An 18,429-nucleotide genomic window follows, 5' to 3' on the forward strand; every position below is an offset into this window, starting at 1 on the left:
CGCTTGCAGATTGTGCTCCAGTGAAGATGCCCGTGTTAATTCTTGCCAATCGCTTACAACTGGCATTGCTTCTAATGTATTTTTTTTTTGAAAATCCAGTGTTTGACTTTCGTTAGTCCCGGTATTGACACAACGTTTGATGTTAAGAAGGGCCCAGCTCCTGTACTGGGAGGGCGTTAGTCCTGACAAGGAAGCCTGGCGCTGAGGCCCCGGTGTTTCTGTCAGCCTTCCCCCCCTCGGAAGCGGATCAGGGAAGTGGTGTGGTTCACACCGTGTTTCTGCAGCCTCCAGCTCCTGTTCGTGAGAGGAAAATGCCTACACCTGTGAGGTGAGGGGACAGCCTGACCCACTTCACCTGTGCTGTTTTCCCAGGCCTGGTGAGCCCGAGAGGAAGGTAGGCCCTGCCTCACGTGAGGGTGGGTTTGAAGGGGGATAAAGTACAGCTGCCTGAAGGGGGAGGTTCAAGTATCTTGGTTTTCTGCTAGCTGAGATGAAGGCTCGTTAGCCTGAAGCCAAGGAAAGGAACAAGAAGGAGCCTCCCGTGTTGCTGTGGGGAGGTAGGTCTTCCTGGGCTCTGCTCGCTGGGCGGGCTGGCTGCTGGGGGGGGGAAGCGGCTGTGGAAGGGCTGGGAGCGATCTGCGTGTCCTGGGGGGCTGAGGGGTTAGTGGTGGGACTCGGTGAGGTTTGTGGTGGTGCTTGGCGTGTACTGGGCAGTGCTTCTGGAGAAGCCTGGCGGCCCTTCGTTGAAGGTAATGGTCCTGTATGGTGGTGTTGTGGGGCTCCAGAGGTCTGCCCTGTGGGTGCCGGGGGCTGTGGTTAGGAGAGGGGGCACAGAGCAGCAGCCTCTGTGCAGGCTGGTGAAGCATGTGGGACTGCTGCTGAAGGTGGTGCGGTCAGGGTGGTTGTGCTGGTGCCCTGCAGTTGTGCTTCCTACCTCTTATTCACAACTAAATTCTTGCTTGTTGGTGCCCCTTACGGAAATGGCTCGATGGTTCTAGAAGTTCTTGGGAGGAGCAACCCAACTTTGTGACCTCTGGTGCAAGAGTGGGCCTTAGGTGTTTGAATTCCTGTCTGGTTGATTAAAAAACATCTTCCGTCAGAAGTAAGCCAGAAAATATAAATATGTTCTACTAGTGAATCTCTTTGTTTTGCAGTCCATATAACCTAATGAAATGGCAATTATAGAATTATATATTTTGGGTATTTAAACCTCATGATGCCATAAGATCAGCTGGAAGCATGGCGCCTTTATAACATAAGAATTGTATTTTTGGTCTAAAGGTAAAAGTTCAGAGGAAAAACTACCAAAGTCACCTAGGACTGAAGGATGGCAGGTGTGGGTTCCAGCTCCTTCAGGCCCTGCTGAAGATCTCAATTCTGCTTTCTTCAGTTTTCAGTATTTGCTTTTGCTAGTGGACTAGTGCTGGTCAGGTATCTGGTGGCCAGATTCTGCTATCACTCAAGCTGGTGAACAGTCCCATTACCATTACTGCTTCCAGAAGAGCTCTTACGAGTTCAGAGTTGCTGTTGTTCTGCATGGTCCCGTTTCATCTGGTGGAGACCATCCCCACCAACACGCACAGAGCTGTTCCTCCCTTTCCTGTGTGCTCGTGCAAGTGGAAATCAAGAGCACCGTGTCCAGAGAGCAGAGATGTGCCTGCAAAATTTGTTCATGAAATGTGAAGCCATGGAGGAATGCTGGGTTAATTTTTCATCTGGGTATCAACTGAGAGTAATGTATACCCCAAATTAATGCAGACAATGCCTAGTCTGGTCGGCAGGCTCTCTGTATTTTTGAATTCTTTTCTACTAAAACTCAATAAAAACATGGGGGTGGAAGGTGCTGCTGGGAATTTGCTTTTTGTTCTGCTTAAGTGCTGTATTTCTCAGCAGTCTTCAAGTTTCTCAGCGTGAAGATATTGTTACCTCAGAACTACCGTGGGTTTAACACAATTCTCAATTTGCAGGCAAATGGATGTATTGTGTTGGGGCTTATCCACAGAGGACTGTGAAACTACAAATTACAATCCAGCTGCATTTTCTTATCTGGATTTTTTCCCCATGTGCCCATGAGTCCTCCCCTCTACACAAGTAGAAGGTGCAAAGAGAAACTTGAGTGAGAAAGCAGAGACACAAGCCCAAAGGGACCCTGACGGCACAGAAGATCCTGTCCGTGTCTGTGGGTGCTGTGTTTGGATGGGATGGTGTGGCTGGTGCCTCTCTGGGACTGGATGGAGCTACCATGTTTTACATTCGCAGAGGATGTGATGTCTCTGGATTTATTTTTTTTTCCTCTTTTTCTTTCGTGACTGCCTGGAGACTTTGTCTCTGTAACTGTCCCTAAAAAAAAAAAAAATAAAATCAAGGCAGCCAGAGGTAACAGTCAATACATCTGCTGCAAGTTTCTCCACCCAGGAGGAAGGGAAAGAAGAGGGCTACCCTTTCTCTTACTAATTATGGCAGTGAAATAGGGGATCCACCCACTCAACTTCCTCAGCTGTTCTCCATCCTCACCCCCCTCCTTGAAGGGAGTATGCCATCAGCAGATCCCCAGGGGAGAGGCAGCACTCAGCAGGAGTTTGAGACAAAGCTTTCCCACCTCTTGCAGGGCCCCGGCCAGGTCTCAGAGCCTCACCTACCTTGTCACAGCTACGTGGTGGGGGCCAGGTTGGGTACCAGAGCCCCGTGCCTGCCAGGGGACGCCTGGCTCGGATGCAGTGCTGGAGGGAAGGAAGCCTGTCTGGGGCTGCTGACAGCCAGGGCAAGCTCTCAGCCTCGCTTCTTCAAAGCGAAGGGCTGTGTTACCTGATTCTGGTGACGTTTGGGACACCTGCTAACCAGTAACAGCAAGAACTCGATGACTTCATGGTAACACCAGGTTTATTTGCTTCCTTTAAATGGCTGTGGATATACAGGATGCTGACAAATGGGACGTGAACTCCTCGTTTAGTTGGCCGGGAAATAAACGTATCAGAGTGGCAGTACTTTTTTGGGCTCTCTTCACCCTCTGAGGGTTGCTGGCCATTCTGTTTGCTGGCTCAGCTGGGGCAGCAGCAATGTCCATGTGTTCTGTCAAAGCACTTTACTTGTGACAGGCAAAGTGCTGCCCTGAACTGGAAAACCATTCAGAGCATATAAATGCATTAGTTCAATGCAGAGTATCTTATATTTGATACACACCACTTCCTAATCACTTTACTGAACATCTGGATTGCCTTGAAATGAAACCAGTGCTGGCGTCATCTTCAATTTGGACATGGGATCCATTTCTGGAGCCTTTTTCCAGGAGAGGGCCTCTTGGATCTCAGTGTCATTTAGGTTGGGTCCTACAGGTCTAATCTATAGTAAATAAAATTAATGGTTGCTTCAGTATTAAAGGAGAACAGAAAGTAGTAGGCAGGAGCCAGCTGAGCCCTTTGGTACTCATAGTCTAAATTGTAGAATTGCATTTAAAAAGTGCAGATGTTACTGAAGAGAGGGGCGTTTTCATGCCCCTTTGAAACTGGGTCTTAGGGAAGTACCCAATACAGGTGTTTTCTGGCAGAATAAATGCTTAATAACTAATTGCGATTGTTAACGTGGCATACAAGAGACCGTAATTAAACTCACTGTGCTGGTAAAAGATGTGAAAGAACACACAGCATGCGAAGACACTGGGCTGCTCGGAGTGTGGCGAAAAGGCAGAGCGAAGGGGATGACATAACGAAGGAGAGATGCACTCGTATCGCTGCGGGTTGGGCTCGGCTGAGCAACAGCAAAAACTGTTTGCAACATCTTTTTGTCAACATCTGTTTGTCTTCGAGTTCACGAAAGTGGAACAAATCTCATTAATTTTTTTTTCTTGCCCTGGAATTTTGCACGATTGTTTCTGTTATTTTGGCAGCCAAAACGATGCTGGAATGTTTCACCTTTTTCCAAGTTCTTGAGCTGAGCTGTTCAGTTGAGGTTTGTCACATAAATCATGAGGTTTTACTTCTGCTGCTAGCCAAATCATAATCCTTATATCATAAGCCTTTTGTTGTTTATTGTTTCTTTTTCCTTAAAGCTCCAGCTTCTGGAATCATGAGAATGCATGAAAATCTCTACTTCTGCTTTCTGTCATGTGTTTGTTTTTCCTTGAGTTTCTAGCACCGAGAGCTGTGGAGAAACTTTTGGGTGTCATCTGAAATACGAAAAGACAGAATTCGTTAAATTTCTTTCTTTCTTTTTTTTATACCAGTTAGATAATTTTTGGAAACTGTGACTCATGATTTTGAGCGCGTCGATCTGGCACCGCTGCAGCTCCCACGTGACGGGGAGCGCTGGAAGGAGCCGCGCGGGGCTCGGCTGCGCGGACAAGTCGCGGCACAGCGAGCCGGGTGCGGGTCTGCGGTGCCCTAGTTGCTCGGATTCCCTGCGTGGATGCCCGGCGTGCGGCGCCTGCCCCTCGGAAGCAGCCTCGGGACGTGCCTCTCTACGAGGAACAGGCGGCGTGAGGTTCAGAGCCCCTGTAGCTGGCAGCCACGTGTTTGTCAGCCAGAGGTAGCTTGAGAGTCTCGTGCTTCAAAGTGATCCTGTTAGCGAGGGCACGGCTCCGAGCTGCTGCTGCTGCCGTGGGGGTGCTGAGCGCCTCCAGGCTGGGATGTGTTCGGGGAGCTCTGAGAGATGCTGAACGCAAGGCTGTGTCCCCCCCTTGGGTGACAAGGGCTGGCTTCTCCTTGTAGCTCCCATCCCCTTCATCTCAGCGGCTCACTTGTGCATCTTCTGAGCCTGTTGGAGGGGACGAGGGTGAGGACCTCTGTTTTTTTCTGCTCAGCAGAGGCGGGCGTGCTCTGCAGTACCCCAGGGCCATGTGTGGGAAGGCGGTGACACCCGTGTGACCTCTGGGGGACTTCCTGAAGCCTGGGTGACTGCACCCGCCATGGAAACTCTCCTGCGGGCTCCCCACCTCCAGCAGCTGGCCGCCACGGGGGCGGTGTGGCTCGGGTGAGCATCAGGGGGATGGGGACAGCCCTGAACACCATCAGAGATCCCTTTGGATGAGCTTGGGACAGCCTCGAGGGAGCAGTTCCAGCTCCCTCGGGCTGTCCACATCAATTGTGGAGCCAAAAAAAAAAAAAGGAAAACGAGCCATTGAGATAGACCTGGCAAGGGGGGGACCAGGGGAGGAAAGTCTCTCTGGGTGTAATTCAGCCCGTGAGCAAGGCAGAGCCCTGTGCTGACCGCATCCAAGGCCCGGTCTGAGCGGGGGGCACGGAGCCGGGAGGGGAGCGCTGCCTGGGTGACGGCCGGGCTGAGGTCTCTGCCCCTCAGGAAGCTGCCAGGGATTTGTGTGTTTTCCATGCAGCACAGACAGGATGCTGAGGGGTGGGAGAGAGACAGATTTCCTTCTGCTGTGAATAGGCTGGGGGTGGGGTACGGCGGCTGGGATTTAACCCTTGCCTGCTCCTTTCATCTCCAAAAGGCAGCAACGTCTTAGGAAGCCGTGCCAAGAAATGGCAGGAATTGGAGGCACAAAAACTATGAGGCTGTTGGCACAGGGGTGATGCTGCGGGTTTTATTACCCCAGTTCTCTCCCCCCCCAGGCGCGCCTCCCTGGCTCTGGCGTTGCTTTTGGCTTTGAAGTTTGTTTGCTCAGTGGCATCGCTAGGACCAAAACGAGTGCTGGAGGTGCCAAGGGAGAGGCTTACGGGGCGTTGCTTTGCATCAGGTTGTGGGAGACAGCTGTGGATTGGGGGGCTGGGACGAATTGCCCTCAGAAGTCTGGGAGAGACGGGATTTCATTTGCCTCTTAAAGGAAGGAAAAAAATCTGAGGAGCAATTCCCGAGATCCCACTGTTCAGAGTGAGGTCTCTTCTGCATCTGTCGCAGCCGCTAACAGGATGGCCTGGAGGAACGGCCACCACCAAACCTGATCCCTCAGAAGTGTTGCAGAGACGGGACCTGAGTGAAGGAAGCCCTTTAGGGCGTGAGTACATATAGACGTTTGGGAGAGGTGCCTGCCACGAGGGAAGCCAGGGCAAGCTATGTTGTTTACCGCACCAGAGCAGCGGAGAGTCCACACGGCTGAAAGTTGGCAGCCGGGCTGCAGGTGTGGTGAAAGAGCCGTGTTTTCTAAACACATTAAATACTTATTGCTCTGGCCTTTTGTAGATAAGGATCAGCTTTGACTTTAAAAGAAATTATAGCAAAAGTGCTTGTATATGGGAGGATGAATGCCTGCTTCCAGGTTGGGCTTTGTAGAATAGAACTTCATAAACAAAATATTTGATGCGATTAACCAAGTCAGAGGGCTGGTGGAAATGTGCCTCAGACTCTCACAGTATCGGGGTGGAAGCTGTAATGTGTCTGCCAGAGAATTACCCTGAGCAGGAATAAACAGCCAGAAGGTTCTTGGGTGTGAGGATTCCCATTTAAATAATTCCTCCTCTCTGAAAAACCCACAGCAGAAATAATAACCTTCTGAAAGTCAGAAGTTTTGGTGAGATTCAAAACACTGCCTTTGCTCTGCAGACGTTTGATGTGCAGAGATGGCAGAGAGTGCTTGTGCACCCCCAAGAGCCAAAGAGTTTGTAGCGAAACATCTGGTCCTAGGCTGAGCAGATAAAGAAAGCTTTCGGTAGCTCTGATAATGCCTCTGCCTCTATGGCTGTGCTAACTTCACCGGGAAAAACGGTCCCTCTGCTGACCTCGCTCAGTTTTACGGAGTTGGGAGGTTGGAATACAGCGATAGCAGCCTGCTCATCCCTATGGTAAATGTGACTTAAAAACAAACTTAAAAATAAAACCAAAAAAGAAAAGGGCTGATGATATAGGCCAAATATATATATATTGAATGGAAGGCGTTTATGGTCTGAAATGGAGTGGCTAGCAAAGCAAGCTGACCTTCTTGGAGCCTGCCCCAAGAGATGATGGGATCTCCTTGTGCCGTTCGTCCTCTCTTTGTTAGCTGAGTTCGCTCAGTCCCAAGCTGATGACAATGGCAGCAGCTTTAGCTGCTTTTGGCAAAATAAATAATGCAAAAGGGAGGATGAGGTCTACTGGGAGAACTTGTGTTTTTAAAATGAGGAGGGTGGGTGCCGGCCTGGTTTCAGAGTTCATTCTCGGTCTGGGCGAGGCTGGACGATCCACTTCACCTCCATGGGGCTCACGTGCTGCTGAGGACAGGATGCGAGTCCTACCACAGCTATGGCGTGCGAGGGTTGGGTGAGAAACTGGCTTGTGGTGGTTGGAAATTGCATAATGGGGCAGTCCTGTATGCTCCGGGGGGAGATCTCTGACCCCAGAAGCTGGCCAGCGTGGGGCTGAGCTCTCAGCAGCGGCCAGGCTGGGCAGGAGAGCTCTGGAGGTGTGGGGGCAGAGGGAGGCTGGGGGTAGTGATACACACTGCTGGGGCTGGGGACACCCCCTCGGTGTGGCCGGTGGGCTGGGCAGTGGGTTTTTGGGGCACCCCTGCGGGTGCCATCCCTCCTCTGCTGAGGACAGGCTGTTCCGTCCACACCTGCCTCCGCTCCCAGGCTCGAGCCGAAGCTCCTGCCCCGTCCAATTGCTCCAATTAGCGCTGTGGTTTGTTTTTCTTCATTAAGAAGGGTGCTTGAGACCTGCCTGTTTTTGAGTCCAGCTCTCTGTAATCTGTCCCTGCCATCATTGGGGTTAAGTGAGCTCCTTGCCCAGCAGCTCCTTTGGCAAATTAGAGAGAACCGTGGAGACACTGCCAATAAGCTTTCCACCGTGCAGATCTTGCCCAGCAGAGCCTGCGTTAATTAGGTCGTGCTGCCATATGCAATCTGTGCACCTGAGGTTTGACCTAGCTCCTGTGAAAGCCGGCGGGGCAGGGCCGTGTCTGGGAGCTGGACAGGAGCTGTGGCTGGGGATTTGGGCAGGCCGGGGCGGAGCTGTGCCCTTCATTTTTGTGGACCAGTTTCATTTGCCCGGGAAGATTGATGTCTTCCTGCGGGAGCTTTGTCTGTGCCGAAGCGTCTAGAACAACACTGCCAACGTACCTTGGGGCTGGGCAAGGTGATTATTTTGAGATTAGGTGTTGAAATCAAATAAATAAGTTAATCATTTTGCAAGCTCAGAAGAAAACCCATTTATTTCATCCGAGACGTCTTCGCGGCAGCTGTGTGTAACTCCGTCATCTTCCGCATAACGCTGGGCTAAAATCCGACAGTTTTCACCCAATGACTTCGGCTCCCCGTGGGCCTGGTCACGCGAAGGTGTCTGTTCGGGGGAGGCAGGATTGTTCTGCTTGGCCCTTGTGGGCAGTCGGATGTCCGCCTGCGAGCGGCGGTGGTGGGCCCACGCGGACCCCTCCGCATCACAACCCCCACTCGCAGCACGGAAAAGATCGGCGCGCTACGAGGGGAGACTCCTCTTTTGAAAAGAGGCTTTAAATGATGTCAAGAACCACCACAATGATATGGTTTTTACATAAATAATAATTAATTACATGTAAATCAGACTTTTCCCCACCCCTTCCATTAGTATCGTCTTTGCTAAGCTCTCTGTCTTGTTGCTGTCCGCTCGCTTTGACTAGTTGAATGGCAGCAGACATCATTTGCAATGCTAACGTCAGATACGGGTCAAAATGGACAAGGAAAACACAACCCGGGGTTTTATCAATGCAATAACAACCAATTCTGTCTAGAGATGGCAGCGTACTGGGGCTTAACCTCTTCACTGCCACGCAGCAAGAATCACCAGGAATTTACTTCTCTGGTCTCTTCTGCTGTTTCTAACTTGATTTCATCTCTCCTTCTCCCGACCACTGCGTTTTCCCCCCTCTCTCCCCTTTCCGCTGTTTACTAGAGCATCTGGTAGTGTTTATCTCCCAGGACACAGGAGACTGCTGTTTTCATAGATATGTAACCAGAGTAAAAGCTTTAATCTTTGTTGATGTTGGACCTTTGGATTAAGAAAGTCCTAATAGTGGAAAAGTTAGGATGGAATAATACTTAGCCAAGTACGCTTTTGAGACGGCATCAACAGAAAACCCTTCGTGGGAGAAGCTACATCCCCTTCCCGGCTCGGCTACGGGGAAGGGTCTGCAAGAGGAGGAGTGGGGCTGGGCGAGGAGATCATCCCACTGGGATGGGGCTGGTTGGGCTGCCGGGGGCTGCAGGAGCAGCGCATCCCCACGGGGATTTGTGTGCATCACAGCAGGAGTCAGAGCGGTCCCAGAAACGGCAACGTGATGCGAGAAACCCGTCTCCATCTCAGCTTGCGTCTCCTGGCGGGGCAGGGAAGGAGCGGCTCTGGCCTTTGGCAGATGCAGACGGTGCGTGGCTGGAGGTTTGGAGCCCCTGGGGAGCAAAGGCTGTGCTGGCAGCTGGGGGAGGAGACGGTGGTGTGAATTTGCCTCTTGCTCTAGAGAAGCACTGGGGCTTCCTGCAGAAGCTTTAAAGACGCTGAGCCTGGCTGAATTAGAAGCCGTCGAGGTGCAGCAAGAAGCAGAGCTGCCGACAGAGGTGCAGAAAGCACTGCAGAAATCAGGCAACACAAGGCAGGCAGGTGTCTGCTACCCGCAGAAGCGAATGCAGGCCTGTGGTGCTCACCACGAGGGAGTTTTGTTGCTGTCCCAAACCTGCAGCAAGGTGAGCCGTGCTGGAAGCAGGCACGTGAAATCCAGCTGGCCGCTGGTTTCATGGCGAGAATAAGTTCAGTCGCTAATATTGTAAGCGCTTCACAAGTTCGGTTGTTAGTCGTTTTTTATAGCAATAGCGTTTCACGTAATTCAGGTTTTAAACTTGCCCTATTTCAGGTACTAAGTACTTGCTCCTATTTCCGCTCCTGCCAGGTAAGTTGTAAACCTGGCTGGAACTTGGCAGGAGAAAACCCCGCTGGAAAACCATCACTTTGGGTGAAGAAGCTGGGGAAACGGAGCTTAGCCCGCAACTTCGTTACTGCAAAGGCTGTAATGAACCAGGCTAATGAATTACCTGAAGTCATCCTGGGATAGGTACGCGGCAGGCTGTCACACAGCGGCGTGTCAAGCCGGAGACGTGCAGTCAGGCTGTCCTAACCTTTGCACCTTCTCCCGCTAACTAGTGAACTAGTTCTGAAAAAGCCCAGGCCCGCCGAGTCCTGCAAACCAAACGGTAAAATATTAATAAGCCAAAGAGGAGATGACAGGTGTCACCGGGGCTCTGTGGCAGCGCAGTCATTGCAGGAGGCTGCCGCTGGCCTCCTACGCCTCCAAACAAAGGGAGCTGCAAAGGGGGCTCGTGCTCAGAAAATTTCACCCAACCTTTTTTTTTCCCCTTTTTGCATGCAAAAATGCAGATTCAGCAGCACCAAAACGGTTTGTGCACACATGCCAAACTTGTCATTTATAAAAACTCAAAAAAGCTCTGACAAATGCTGAAGCTGTTAGTTTTGACACTTCTGACATGAAACACTTTGATTTTTCATTTTGAAACTACTTTGTGTTCAAAATGTCCTTTAATTTTATTTTCAAGCAAGGGGGGGGTGTGTGTGTCTTTTTTTTCTTTATTCCCCTAAAACTCAAAATTGAAATCTTTGGATTGACTCAAAATGAAATTGTTCTTGGATTTTGGTTTCACCAGCTTTTTTCTTAGATGTTTGAGTTTGGCTTTGAGTAACTTTTTTTTTAACCCCCCAAAATTGCCAGTTGGTTTATCAAGGGCTACAGAGAATTTCGGCCCTCCTTGAGGGATACAGCCAGCACACCAGAATATACACATATATTTTTTTTTTGGTGGCTGTCAGTTGCAGAAGAGGGAGCCTCACTTTCTCTTTCCAGGAGACGGAGTTCATTGTGTGCCTAGCTGGGATAAATAAGAACCTGTCGTTTTTCTCGCTGCGGAGGGTTTTGTTACGTTATCTGTTTAAACATTCCGTTATGTGTTAGTAATGTGAGTAATGATTATTCCTTGCTTCTGAGCTCTCCCTCTTGGCTCGGGAGCTGGGGGTTCAGGAGACACCTGGCGTTGTTGACAGAGTGCTGAACTTGAACGCCGCGCACTGTGACAGGGCAAGCCCAAATATTTTGGGAAGAGTCCTTGTTATGTTACGACAGGGGTTGGTAGCACGGATGCTGGGACTGGCGTTGCTGTAAGACCGAGCTGCTTACTGCTTTGTTATCAGAGGAGCAGTGTGAGCTCCGGCGTGTGCTCCACTCTTGGGAGGGTCGGACTGGGGCATTGCTTCTCCTAGGAGGTGCCCAAGACCTTCCGAAAGGCGCTGGGTCTCAGAAGAGGCCAGGAGCAGGAGACCCTGAAAGGTTTTATTCTAGGAGTCGGGAACTGGAGAAAACTGAAGCTCTCCTGTAAGAGAATGAGAAGTGCGGTCCCTATTTGTAAATGAAATACCTGGGGAAGAAGAGCTTGTATTGAAGCACCTTTTTAAGCGTCTTTTCCATTCTGCAAGGCGCTGCCTGCAGCCTGCCCCTTCCCTCGGCTCCCCCTCTCCCCCTCAGCACCCCATCTCCCCTGGTGCTGCGCCCCTCGGCAGCGCCCTGTGCGTCCCCAGCACCGCAGGCGTCCGGCGGCTGGCGTTTCCCATTAACGGGCTCGTAGGTCACGGGCTTCCAGCAGGACGGGACATCTTCTGGTGTTTGCCAATTCACGTATCGCGCGTAATTGCGTTCAGGAAGCAATAAGAGCTAAATGACATTAATTCCCATGAATATTCATTTAAGGATCTCTACCGAATTCAGGCAGATTAATAGTCCAACGCAAATACAATGGCCGTTCACGGCCCCCACAGGGAAAGGCAACGCGCAGTGCCTGGCGGCTCAGGGCAGCTGGAAACGTGCTCCAGAAAAGTTAGCTCTGGGCGGCTTCTGGCACCCTGGCACTTGGAGGGACACCTGGAGGAGCAGAGGATTAACTGCCACGGGGCAGGACAGCAATTCTCCTCTGCTGCTTGGCTCTGAGCAGCTGCGCGAGGCCGGAGGGTGCTGGCGGGGTGTCCTCCTGGAGCAGAGCAGGATGTGATTCCCACCGCAGCCAGGGAAATGAGGGGGTTCTGGTCCAGATCCCGACTTCCCATGCCTGATGCAGAAAGCAGGACAAGGTCCCAGTGCCTACACGGGCCCTGCTGGAGCGCCGAGCGGCCCCAAAACCAGCCGTGCAGCCCGGCGAGGCGTTCTGCAAACCTCGTAAACCAGTGACTAAAAGGGGAAGGACCGGGAGGCCTGGCTCCGGGGCCACCGGAGGTGTGGCGTGACAGTAGCTTGGAAAACATTCCCACTTTAAAACAAGTAACACCTATAATTACGGAGGCGTCATCACCTTCATCATTTTTTTAGCAAACAAGCTGTAGTCGTAGCCCGCGTACACCCTTGCCAAAATCTGCTGAGCGTTTGCTCTGGGGATGGCTGTGCTTGGGGCGGGGGGAACAGCGGGCGGCTCTCTGCAGGCACCTGCCCAGCACTAGGGCCCCGAACAGCTCTGGTACCAGCAGCAGCGGTGGTGGAGGGGGAGCCGTCCCCCCTTGTATCCTCGGGGGGATTAACTGTGTTTTACGGGGCTGCTGTGCCGGTCTGGATGGGCGAAGGTGTGACAACAGGAAGCAGAGGGATTTCCAGTAACCACAGTTTATTCCAGGCTGAACACAAAACAAACACCGAGAGCGGGAAGAGGGGTGCTTTAGAAGAGCGACTCGGGGGTGTCCCTCTCCTTTCCGCTGCTGAAGCAGGTGAAGAAGCGCGCCCGGAGCGCGCCGCTCGCCGTGCTTAAAGCCGCTGCTCCCTGCCGCCGTCCCCGCAGATATTTCTTTGCGGTGCTTCTCCCCCCTTAATGCGGGAATACACCCGGAGTTAGGCCGAAGCGCCTTGCCGTCACGGCCAGCCCAGGTGGGAGCGCTCCCGGCTGGGCTCCCCGCGCCGGCGGGGCGCTGCTGCCGAGAGGTGGCGCCGCGGCCCCGGCCCTGCCCGCCCGAGCCCCGCTTTGGGGGGGGGGGGGTCCTGGGGGGGCCCGGGGGGCTCCGTGCATGTGCGGCGGGGCCGGGCGATGGCGGTGTTTCCAGCGAGCCCCCCCCCCCCCCCGCAGGGCCGGGGAGCTTTGTTTGGGACCCGCTGGAAGCCCGAACTCGCAAAAAAAAAAATTAAAAAATACAAAAAAAAAATAAAAAGAAAGAAAAAAAAGAAAGAAAAGAAGAAGAACGGGGGGAAGAGGTTCCGTCCCGCTGGGGGGGGGTCCAGCCGTGCCCCCCCCCCCCCCCGGCCGCCCCCCGCGCAGCCCCCGCGGCCGCTGCCCGCGATTTTCAACTTTGCGGAGCGCCCCGCACGGCTGCTCCCGGCCGGGCGGCACCGGCAGCTCCCCGCACACAGCCCCCCCCCGGGACCCCCCCCCCCCAAAACTCCTTCTGCACCCCCCGGCCCCCGCTGCGCACCCGCGCAGTGCTTGCGCACCCAGCGCAAGGCCGGGGGGGGGGGTGGTAAGGAGGGGAGGGGGGGCAGGAGGTGCGGGGCCGCATGGATGCGGGGGGGGGGGTGCGGAAAAAAGTTGCGGGGGGGGGGGGGGGGGGCGCCTTGAGGGAGGGGGGGGGCACGGCGCCGAACCGGCGCAAACCCCGCGCAGAAGCCGCGCAGCGCGCTCCGCGGGCACCCGCGCCGAGCCCGCGCCCCCTCCCCGCGGCCCCCCCACACCCCTCCCCGCCACCATCCCCCCCCCCCGCCACCATCCCCCCCCATTATTCCGATTATTTTTCCCCTCGCACCCAGCCTTGTTTACCCAGCAGGTGGATGTGACGTCAGAGACTGACAACAGCAAAAAATAACAACATCTCCCTCCGCGGGGGCGGCCCCGCGCCGCCTCCCCCCCCCCCCCCATAACTCCGTGCTCCCCCCCCCGCCCCGTTCCCGTACCCCCCCCCCCCCCTCCGGGGCCGGCCGGGCTGCGCCGCGCGGGGCTGCGCTGGGGCGGGGAGGGGGGGGGGGGGGGCGCGGGGCGGGGGCGGCGTGCGGGGCCCGGCGCCGAGCGGAGCCGGGGAGCTGGGAGCTGGGAGCGGAGCCGAGGGGCGGCTCTATTGTTATTTACCGAGCGGCGGAGCACGCCGCCGCGCCGCCCGGGCTCGGCGTGCCCCGGAGAGGGACGGGAGGGAGAGGGACGGGACGGAGCCAGGCGGCCCCGAGCCGAGGCGGGCAGCGGCAGGGCCGAGTCCTGCGGGTGAGTCCGCCCCCCCCCCCCGCCCCGTGCCAACCCCCCCCCCCCCCGGCACTTTCCCTCTCGCACTTCTCCCCACACGTGCCCGGCACGACCCCTTCCCCCCCCCCCTTTTCTCTCCCCCCCCATCTTCCTGCCCCCCCCCCCCCCCCCCCAGCTGCCGGCGCTGGGCGCAGCGATGCGCGGCCGCGCAGCCCCCCCCCCGCCCACTTTGCAAACTTCCCCCCCCGCGGGGAGGGATGCGGCGCCCCCCCCCGGCCCCTTTATCCCCCCCCCCCGCTTTCCCTTTATCCACCCCCCCTTTCCTATTTACCCCCCCCCCCCCCCCCCCTATTTTCAGCGCTTTCCGCCGGCTCCCCCCGCGCAAGGGGCGCGCGAGCCCCAACTTCAGCACTCGGGGCAAGAAGTTGCGGCGGGGCCGCGCCCCCCCCCCCCCCCCCCCCCGCCCCCCCCCGCCCCCCCCCAGCGGCCGGCCGGGCCGCCCCGCTCCCCCGCGCACCTGTTGCGCCTCCCCCCGCGCTGCCCCTTGCGCGGCCGCGCATCTTTGCGCATCCCCCCCCTCCGCGTCCCGCCGCGCCCATCCCCCTCCACATTTTTTTTCCCCTTTTTCCCTGTTTTCTTCCTTTTTTTTTTTTTTTTTTTTTACCCCCCCCCCCGGAGCGTTTCCCTCAAACACCCGCGCCTCCCCATCCCGGCGCTGCGCGGGTGCGCAGCGCTGCGCGCATCCCTCTCCCACCCCCCCCCCCAACCCCTTCCCCTTCCCTCCGCGCAACCCCCGCGGTGCGGAGCCTCCGCGGAGCTGACGGGGGGGGGGGGGCCGGGGCAGGGGAAGGGGGGGGCACATCCGCGGAGCCCCGCGCAGCGCCTCCCGCACCTGCAGCCCGCCTCCGCCGGGCACCGGGAGGGTGCGCGCTGCAGGCGGCGTCCGAGCGGCGTGTCCGCGCCTCCCTCCTCCTCCTCCTCCTCCTCCTCCTCCTCCTCCTCCTCCTCCTCCCCCTTCTTTTTTCTTTTTTTCTCCGGAAAAAAAAAAATAAATAAAATAACAAAACCCCAAAGCGGTGCTGGGCTGCGCGGGGCGCAGCGGGTGTCCCCCCCCCCGCGCAACTGGTCCTTAATTCCCCGGCCCCTGCGCGCAGAGCATCGCTGGGCTGGCTGCGGAGCGCATCGATTTTCGCGAGCCCTCCTCCTGCCGCTTCGCCGTAATGATTTTAATTGCGTGGTTTTGCTTTGAGTGAACCCGACCGAGTGAGATTCCTTCTTCTTTTTTTTTCTTTTTTTTTTTTTCTTTTTTCCTTCCCCCCCTCCATCTCCCCCCCCCCCCCCCCAGGCTGCGGGGCGCAGCCCTAGCGCACCGCCCGAGGTCCCGCCGCCTGCCCGCGCCCGGCCGCCGCTCCTCTAGGGAAGCTGGAGCCCAACTTCTGGGCTCCGAAGTTTAAGGTTTCATTTTTAGTAACTGCTCTTTGAGTGAGTAATGTCTGTATGCTGCTCGTAGCGTGCCGTCTACACAATGTAGCCTGCTGATTTCTAGGGGGCTGGAGCGGTTATAAATATTAAAGCAATTCTCGAAGCCGTGTTTCCTTTTCCATGCAGTTTCTCCTAACGTTGTGTTTTACCTGCCTTAACATAATGTTGCTGTCGCTAATGACAGGCTCTTAATTAGGCAAACTTTAAAGCGTGTCGTCAAAGAAACTTGCTTCTTGCGCTGGTAATCCATGGTTTGCTTTAATTTAGGTGGAGGGAAGGCAGGCATCTCGCTGGGTTGTTATTTTTGCAGTTTGTGCCGCTGCTGAGAAGCTCCTACTTTTTCTAAGTTTGTGAGATCCTGAAGGAATTCGAGTTCTCAGAGCGCAGCGAGCGTAGGCAACGAGCTACTCTGCATCCTTGCAAGTAAATTTGGGGGAAGAAGGGGAAATCAGGGCTCCTGGTTTCAATTTCTCTGCTCCGAATCTTTCCCCCCCGCACATTTGATTTGCACTATCTCGCAGCCAGATTGAATGGACCAGGGCACTGGGGGAGGAAGCTCTTCACTAGTTACCATTCAAAAGGTGTCGGCTAAAATCTCATTGCAAAAAGGTATTGTAGCTTTAACATCTTGCATTGGCAGCATTCTTCCCCCTTAGTCTTTGGATTAGTCATTGTATGAGAGACAGAAAAAAAAAAATCACTTTTTTTTTTTTTTTTTGGAAAAAGTAAAGTAAACAGCCTCCAACAAGTGAACCTTGACAACCCAGATTAAGGAAGGCAGGAGAGATCAAACAAAGCTGCTGCTGGGCTGTTGTCAGGAGCTGCCTCACTGAAAGCTCTGGACTATTCGATCAGGCAGCAAGGCTATATGTTCACTTATGCAGAAATGGACCATTACAAATGCTGATCTTTGTTGTGAAACCAAAGGATAACTTTGAGAAAAATAACTGCTATTTCAAACAAGGCTTTCTGGTGCTTATGATTTTGCCTGCAAAGTTAGGTTTTGTGCATGGGCTGGGTTGGGGTTTCTTTTTTTTTTCTTTCTTTTTTTTTTTGAGTGGTGGTGCTTTGGAGTGCATTGTATATACTTTCCGAGTGACTTAGGATTTGATTTTATTTTTGCTGTCTAGAGCCGCGGAGAAGGTGGCGTTTCAGTAGTGTAATGTCGAAAGCAGCGTAAAAGTTCTGTGGAATTCAGCTCTTATTTCTGGATCTCTGAATTGTAAGGAAACATGGATTTTTTTTTTCCTCTGTGTGTAAGATCTGTGCTGATGCATAATAGAGGAGTTCGGCTGTGATTAAGCATTGTACGTTGTCTGTCTGCGTTCCTAGAGTTTAGAAAACTTGTGGTGTCTTTCTTTCAAAACATATTACCCGGGCGGCACCTTATTCTTGATATGCCAAGGTTTTTGCAAAACTGTGTGTAACTTGGCTTCGTGGCTGTGTTGGGGAGACTCAATTACTGTGTAGTCTTGAGAGAAAATTGTAGCGAGGGGTATTAAGTGATAATTGATCTTTACTTCAATAAATATTTTGGGTTTAAGTATTAATCAACCTTAACCAGTGCAAGTTAGTGATATTTTTGTTGCTTTACACTTTGATGTTTGCATTCGTACACCTCACTGTAAACTCTACAAATAAGCCACCTATTTAATTTCTTTAAAGCATTCAAAAACAATGGAAACATCTATTAAAAAAAATCTGAGGAAAAGGCTGTTACCTGAATGTGTGTTAATCAGGAGGCAGACCAAGTGCACATCTACTGAAGAATTAAGAAATGCAAAACCTTTTCACATAAGTATTTCTTTAATTAACAGTGCAGATCACACAATAAGTACTTTATACTTTTTATAAGGTAAGGTTTCATAACCATCCTGCATAACTTAGCATAAAGCCTGTAGTTTTTTTATGGCACATACTTTAATTAGACAATAAAAAGTACGTGTGTTAAACATGCACATGTATGCTATTAAGCCGTTTTGGGTAATGTGTAATGTTTTTTAACAACTATAAACATTTTCTGCTTAAATCGGTTCCACCGGTGATAGTAAGGCAGCCAGTTTCTGTGCCGGTGAGGGAAGGAGCAGGGAAGTTGAGCAGAGAATCGTGCACTGGGCGTTATTGCACAGCATATGCTGCAATATGCTTTCCTGTTGGAGGGGATCACCTCCTTTTAGGAGCTTCCATTTGCATTATCATCCGCGGTATGATGTAGCGTAAACAGTTTAGCTCTGGAATTATCCTTGTTTCGTGGTATTGTAAAAATTAGGAAAAAGGGGGGTAGTAAAAAGGTGGATTTATGGAGCGCAGCTTAGTATGTCATATGCTTACTGCTCGTGGTCATTTATAGAGAGATCGAACCCGATAATGTAATTCATTTTGTGAAGTGTCTTTTGAGCATGTATTTGTGTATCAAGTGAAATACCACATGCACACACATATGTAGGATTTGTATGTAAAATACAGTTATTTCTGCAAGGCTGTCCGGTTATTTATAGGACATAATGATACTTCTGTCATCTTAAATTTTCTCAGAGAAGCTTTAATAAATTTAAATAGATTATATGCTGTCAGAAAACAGAATAAATTTTGTTTACGATTCGCTTGCTTTAAGGTACTTATACTAAAGAAGCTCATTTAACCCCCAAGACTGAGCAGCGTTAAGTGGCGAGAGGAGTCTGCCGAAGAACCGCTGCTGCCCTTTGCTCTCGTGATAATCTTAAATTACTGCAGTTTAATTGCAACTTCAAGGCACCGAGCTGAAACCTTTTCCCGCGGCCGAGGCAGGGCTGGAGCGGAGGCAGGTAGCGGGGTGGCTGCGGGGAGGCAGGCCGTGCTCCCTCGGGCCTTCTGT

At 53.1% G+C, this 18,429-nt stretch overlaps 1 protein-coding gene and 2 long non-coding RNA genes across 9 annotated transcripts in view; 2 read left to right on the plus strand and 1 right to left on the minus strand.

Annotated features, from left to right (window-relative positions):
* The first annotated feature begins 416 nt into the window (after window positions 1–416).
* On the plus strand, window positions 417–2,071 carry LOC106035443 (uncharacterized). The gene is made up of 2 exons (XR_001206776.3): window positions 417–557; window positions 1,968–2,071. It is a non-coding gene; the product is annotated as an uncharacterized lncRNA (long non-coding RNA).
* A 10,454-nt stretch (window positions 2,072–12,525) lies between these two features.
* Window positions 12,526–15,364, minus strand: LOC136791622 (uncharacterized). The gene is made up of 2 exons (XR_010833985.1): window positions 14,986–15,364; window positions 12,526–12,739 (listed from the first exon to the last, which is right to left on the minus strand). It is a non-coding gene; the product is annotated as an uncharacterized lncRNA (long non-coding RNA).
* FOXP1 (forkhead box P1) overlaps window positions 13,902–18,429 on the plus strand; it is a 371,023-nt gene continuing 366,495 nt past the window's right edge. For 2 of the 7 annotated variants that reach the window (XM_067003312.1, XM_067003311.1), the window contains exon 1: window positions 13,902–14,114. The gene's annotated coding sequence lies outside the window, so the exon portion shown is untranslated. The remainder of the gene's footprint in view (window positions 14,115–18,429) is intronic. The other 5 variants (XM_067003309.1, XM_067003308.1, XM_067003314.1 and 2 more) reach the window with 3 other exon arrangements.

Source organism: Anser cygnoides, chromosome 10 (assembly GCF_040182565.1).
Source record: "Anser cygnoides isolate HZ-2024a breed goose chromosome 10, Taihu_goose_T2T_genome, whole genome shotgun sequence".
Classification (NCBI taxonomy): domain Eukaryota; kingdom Metazoa; phylum Chordata; class Aves; order Anseriformes; family Anatidae; genus Anser; species Anser cygnoides.